General features: G+C 43.3%; 1 pseudogene; it reads left to right on the plus strand.

Annotated features, from left to right (window-relative positions):
* The first annotated feature begins 6,063 nt into the window (after positions 1–6,063).
* Positions 6,064–6,367, plus strand: LOC125999310 (mitochondrial import inner membrane translocase subunit Tim8 A-like; annotated as a pseudogene).
* The last annotated feature ends 473 nt before the right edge of the window (positions 6,368–6,840 follow it).

Raw genomic sequence — 6,840 nt, forward strand, 5'->3', positions numbered from 1 at the left:
CCATATGGTCCCCCAAGCCAGGAGCGACTTCTGAGCGCATAGCCAGGAGTAACCCCTGAGCGTTACCGGGTGTGGCCCGAAAACCAAAAAAAAAAAAAAAAAAAAAAAAAAAAAGAGAATAAACAGTGTTGGCGGGGATGTGGAGAGAAAGGAACTCTTGTCCACTGCTGGTGGGAATGCTGTCTAGTTCAACCTTTATGGAAAGCGATATGGAGATTCCTCCAAAAACTGGAAATCGAGCTCCCATACGATCCAGCTATACCACTCCTAGGAATATACCCTAGGAACACAAAAATACAATACAAAAACCCCTTCCTTACACCTATATTCATTGCAGCACTATTTACCATAGCAAGACTCTGGAAACAACCAAGATGCCCTTCAACAGACGAATGGCTAAAGAAACTGTGGTACATATACACAATGGAATATTATGCAGCTGTCAGGAGAGATGAAGTCATGAAATTTTCCTATACATGGATGTACACGGAATCTATTATGCTGAGTGAAATAAGTCAGAGAGAGAGAGAGAAAAACGCAGAATGGTCTCACTCATCTATGGGTTTTAAGAAAAATGAAAGACACCCTTGTAAAAATAATTTTCAGACACAAAAGAGAAAAGAGCTGGAAGTTCCAGTTCACCTCAGGAAGCTCACCACAAAGACTGATGAGTTTAGTTAGGGAAATAACTACATTTTGAACTGTCCTAATAATGAGAATGTATGAGGAAAATGGAGAGCCTGTCTAGAGTACAGGCGGGGGTCGGGTGGGGCGAAGGGAGACTTGGGACATTGGTGATGGGAATGTTGCACTGGTGATGAGTGGTGTTCTTTACATGACTGAAACCCAAACACAATCATGTATGTAATTAAGGTGTTTAAATAAATTTAAAAAAAAGATGATTCTTCTGTATCTAGAAAATTATGCAAATTTGGCCACCACCCATACAGCAGATTCTTGTCTTTGGGAAGATTCAAGGGCAAGACAATGTAGGGAACAACAGATTTCTCAATGCTATACCTGATATGATGGCAAGAATTTTGGTGGAGTGAATGAGCCAAGGAAGCCAAATGTATGTATGGGGTAGTATCATGATAGGATTGGGGCTTAAATTGTGCCTATGTATGAGAATTGCATACTTTTTTTTGTGGTTTTTGGGTCACACCCGGCAGTGCTCAGGGGTTATCCTGGCTCCAGGCTCAGAAATTGCTCCTGGCAGGCACAGGGGACCATATGGGATGCCGGGATTCGAACCGATGACCTTCTGCATGAAAGGCAAACGCCTTACCTCCATGCTATCTCTCCGGCCCCTGAGAACTGCATACTTAATCATACATTGCTGGTATTATGAACATCTAATTATGCAGCTATGAGGAGTTAATACATATTGGGGGCTTAATGGAAAGTGAAATGAGAACCAGGACTCTGTTCTCTGAGCATGCTCCAGTAAGTGTCTGAAACTGGTTTTCTTAAGTCCTCTATCAGGAAGTTGGCAATGAGAAGGCTGCCAGGCTTTAGGTCCCAAAGCTTTTTCTTATTTACAGCCAAGTGAAATGGTCCCTCTGTTTTTTTTTCAAGCACTTTTACACACTGCCTCTCCTCCCTCAACAGAAATTAAAGGGCCTGAACCCAAAGACAGTATTCACCGTGAGGAGCTGGCAGACCTAAAGAAGGCCTGCCTGCCTGGTGATTTTCCCCATGGGTTCTGATACATTTGAGGGGGCTTGTGTGTGCTAGCATTGCATTGTGATTAGTGGAGAAGCCACGGTCGCTGCAGGGTTTCCCCCAGAGTCTTCAAGAAAGCCCCTGCAATTGTACTTCACATGCCCACACCCCTTGCCAGATTTGTGCCATAGATGGCTGTTTTTCAAACACAAGTCTCCAATTTCCCATGAAAAACAACTTGTTTTGTGAGCATGCACTCCTGAGATATTTAGGTACTTCCTTCCGGCTGACTTTGAGAAGAAATTAATTTTTGAAGGTAGGAGGAACTGGGGAGGAGGCAGGGAACAGGCCTGTGAGGTACGCAGGGAATGTTTTCTATCATTTGGACACTCTGCCCACTCTTGAATATTTTCCGTGTTTACCAGATCACCAATCTGTTCAGAAAACTAATTTTAAAAGCATCCAAAATAAGCCTTTGTTCCTCTCTCAGGTTATATGCTGTTGGCTGATTGCCTAATAGATCTCACCCCAGGATGCTGAGAAATGGGCCGCAGCTCTTGCTCTGTAGAATCTGAACACTGCTCTTCAGGTGAGTCTGCTCTCAATGAAGCTAAAAGCACTGTTTTTCTGCTACTATGGAAACAGTTCCTAAAAAAAAAAAAAACACGATGGGTTTTGGTTGTTATTTTGGGACCTCATCTGAAAAGGTTCAGGGTCTCTCTTGGCTCTGCTCAGAAATCACTGCTCAAGGTGCTGTCGGGACCATCTTGGATGTTGAGGATCAAACACAGGTCAGCTGCATGCAAGGCAAGTGCCTTACCTGCTATATTATCTTTCTGTCCCATCATGTAATTTTTACATAATGGATAAGGTAACTAAGCTTCATGTATTTATTTCCCAAAAGTGAAAGCTCAAATAACTTGCACCTATGCTCATAGCAGCATTATTCAGATGTGACCCAAATACTTATCCATAATGGACAAACAAATATGGCCTATTTACTCCGTAGAATATTATTCAGCCTTCAAAAGGGAGGAAATATGCCCCATCTTACAACTGGGATAAGACTTGAGAACACATTGTGCTAAGTGAAATATATTAGGTACAAAAAGACTGGGGCCGGGCGGTGGCGCTAAAGGTAAGGTGCCTGCCTTGCCTGCGCTAGCCTCAGACGGACCGCGGTTCGATTCCCCCGGCGTCCCATATGGTCCCCCAAGCCAGGAGCGACTTCTGAGCGCATAGCCAGGAGTAACCCCTGAGCATTACCGGGTGTGGCCCAAAAACCAAAAAAAAAAAAAAAAAAACACAAAAAGACATGGGCTGTATGATTTCTCTTATAAGAGATCCCTAGAGTACTCAGGGTTTTTTTTTGATTTTTGGTTTATTTGTTTTGGGACCATACCCAGTGGTGCTCAGTGGTTATTCCTGGCTCTGTGCTTAGTGATCACTCCTAGTAGTGCTCAGGGGACCATATAGGATGTCAGAGAAATGAGTTTTTCAGTTTGGAGTTTTCTGATTTCTATCTTTGTGTTCTGTTCAGCATGATCTATGCTTTCTTTGAGTTTTATAAGCACCCTCCCTATTTCTACTCTGGGTTATCAGAGCTGCCATCTTCATTCTTTATACATACTGTTGTCCTACGTTGTTTCTCTATGGACACATGTGTAGTGTGGCTTTTACTGTGTGTTGTGGTGGGATTAATGGGCTAGGAAAGCAAAGTGGAGTGGCCGTGCACCTCCCTGCTTTGCTGTTTCTGGCTTACACAGCTTCAGCAAGGGCTTCTGGGCGGGGGTTGGTCTCAGCACCCACAGCGATGATCAGCTGCAGGCCCTTGGAGTGGTGATTGGCAGCAGCCTTGTAAGGGTGTCTTCACCCCTCTTCTCCCCATATGACAACTTTAGAGGTTCTTAATGCATTGGAGTCTCAAATCCCTCTTTAGAATCTCACAGAAGCTTTCCTGTTTCCCTAGCTCCACACCTTAAAGTCACAGATGGATTGACACAAATCATATTCCTTAAAATTCAGAAGATACATATCCTGTGTCCCTCAAGGACTCCAGAACAAAATGCCTTCCCTTATTGGCTTAGTGAATTAACTCTAGTCCCTTTCTCTCCCACTCAAATCAAGAAAAGAGAGTGTTTCTAATAACAGCCAATGAGATTCAATGGGCTGGAGCACCTGCTTTGAATGCAGAACTCCTGAGAGCAATCCTTAGCCTTGCCAGATTCTAAGCAGCCTCAGGAGCAGTCCTCCACCCCTGAGCCAGGCCATGTACCCTCATGTATGGCCTCAAAGCATCTGTGTGACAATTCACCATTGAATATCTCTGCACATACGGAGTCCTATGTATGTTAGTTGGCATTAGGGTGGTTAGGAAGAATCTAATCAGAAAACTCAGCTTCAGAAGCTGCTGCTCAAGCACTTCAAATTTTCCTATCTATATAAATACCAAAAGGATCCTTCAGTTTTGGGACTGCATGCCCTGGCAGGACCAAGGTTCATACAGTTGCCTGTCACTATCAACATCCCTTTGACTTGGTTTTTCCTTCACTCCTCTATGAACCCTCAGCTCAGAGCACTGTGGTGTCTCCTCTTCCCCAATTTGGATTAACCCTACCAAGAGAATTTGTCATGATGTCTGCCTCAGAGTGAACCTTGGGTACCTGTTGGAGGACCTGAGGACTATATCAAGCATACAGAAACAGGTAACACTTCTGGTTGCCTGTTTCCTAAATACTGTGGTGAGAACAGCAGCCCAAACCTATTTTACTGGCAGCAGAATACACTCAGTAAAGCTCCCAAATGGTTCAAGTCAGGTGATGTTTGCCTATATTGAGCCATATCGCTGGACTTAGTTCCCCCCTTGCTCCTCTTGCTTCTAATTTTGTTCTTAAGCTTCCTGGTCATGTCAAGATGGTGGCAACATTTTCTCAATTTTGCTATGGTTGAAGTTTGGTGGGAAAATCATGAGACATTTTTTTCCTAAAAGCTCTCATAAAAGATCCCCCCTTTGCAAAATCCAGCAGAACCCACCCATACCTGTCAACTTATAGACAGAAAAGGACACAACTATAATAAACTCCAAAAGAAAATGATGGCTAATGACTCTTCCTGGTAGACTAGGGCCAAACTTTTAATTTTGGGTCTTCTTGGAATAGGGGTGGGCCAATTCCTCTTTCTGCCTGAAGTCACAGCAGCCAGCAGCCATAACTGACACGCTCCAACAGAAAAGGTCCAGCTCCACAACTGAACCTTATCAAACTGCTAAGCCACCAAATTTGTTCCAGATCCTAGACCATAACTGCTCCATGCTGCCACGTGACACCTCAAAATTTCATAGTAGTATCAGCCCACTAGGATCACAACAAATCTGATGGGCAAGATGCATAGAAGACCACCAAGCTCAATGAGTCTAAATGGTAACACAAAAGGCTCAACTAGCACTAATCACTGCCCAGTAAACTCTTAAACAATGACTTTAGTAACACAATTGAGAGATATAAAAATTATTGCAAATCAACCTTTATTTATTTAAGTTTTGAAAATTCCATTTGTCTTTGTGTGTAACAAAAATATGAAGTAAATTTGTTTGTGCCTGCAAAGGGGCAATAGGTTGGTGAATGGAAAACTGGGTGCACTGAAGGAAAAGTTACACTGATTGTGCGATTGGTGTTTGAATATATAATACCTGAAACAACTGTATTATGAACAACTTGGTAAGTCACAGTTACAATAAAAATGTTTAATGAGGGGCCAGAGCAATAGCACAGCGATAAGGCACTTGCCTTGCACGTGGCCAACACAGGATGGACCCTGGTTCAAATCCCGAATCCCATATGGTCCCCTGAGCCTGAGCACTTCTGAGTGCAGAGCCAGAACTAACACCTAAGAGTCACTGGATGTGACCCGGGAACCCCCCCCCCAAAAAAGAAAAAAAGTTTAATGTGATACTAAAAGGGTTTTTACACCAAGTGCTAAAAAAGTCCCTAGCAAGAATTTGATTACCATTTTGGCTTTGATTACCATTTTAAATTATACCATTATCCAGGATCTAGTCACAGTTGTTGGGGCAGAACTGTTTCGATAGGCTTAGTGTGGGTTGATATCACTTCAAGTAGAAGGGTCAGTACTACCAAAATCTTGTGGCTTGATAGTAGTCAGGGGTGCATGATGGATGAAAGCTGACCACAAATTCTTTGCTACTCCTTTTGCTGAGTAGAGTTCATCTCTCCCCTGCCCTTGAATTTAGGCCAGTCTTGAGCTCTACTTTGACCAATAAAAGCTGATATCAATGATACTGCATACATTTCAAAGCTGGGGCTTAAGAAATTGTAGGATTCTAAACATGTGAAGGTCAGTTGGTGTGGGGTTCATCTTAGCATGCATGATTGAGCTGAGATGGATTGATCCTCATCTTCCTCCACAGGAGATGTGAGCTCAGTAGACTTGCAGCTGCAGCACTTCATCAAGATGGAGACACGGAAGCAGCACTTCCAGCAGCTGGTGCATCAGATGACAGAACTTTTGTTGGGAGAAGTTCAGGGAAAAGCCTGGGCCAAAGTTAGACAGATGGGCTGAGGCCTATTTTGTGGAGTGTATTGATACAACTAGAATCTACTAGAATACAACTAGATAGAACTTGAATCAACTAGACCAAATCCAGAAAACCATGCCGGTCTTCTCAGAAAGCCTTTCTGACTGATCTCTTTAACTCATTGGAAAAGAAAGTTACTTCAAGAAATGAAGACCTGGGGCTGGAGTGATAGCACAGCAGTAGGGCATTTGCCTTGCACTCAGCAACCTGGGATGGACCCAGGTTGGATCCCCAGCATCCCATACAGTCCCCTAAGCCTGCCAGGAGCTATTTGTGAGCACAGAGCCAGAAATAACCCCTGAGTGCCACCGAGTGTGGTCCAAAATCAAAAAGAAAAACCAACAACAAAGAAATGAAGACCAATCAATGAGATGGTTGAAGAAGAGATTGTACAGGGATTTACTCCCTCCTGTGCAACTCTTGGACATCCTGTCATCATCTAAGAATGAACAAAGGCCAATTCTGTGTATATTTGGCTGAGGTTGTATGTGGTTTGGGTTGTGTTTTTTAGTATCTATCTTGTGAAAATAATGGACCAGTGAATGGAAAACTACTAGATGCATATTACTGTATATGGGGCT

The sequence above is a fragment of the Suncus etruscus genome, chromosome X, assembly GCF_024139225.1.
Source record: "Suncus etruscus isolate mSunEtr1 chromosome X, mSunEtr1.pri.cur, whole genome shotgun sequence".
NCBI lineage: Eukaryota > Metazoa > Chordata > Mammalia > Eulipotyphla > Soricidae > Suncus > Suncus etruscus.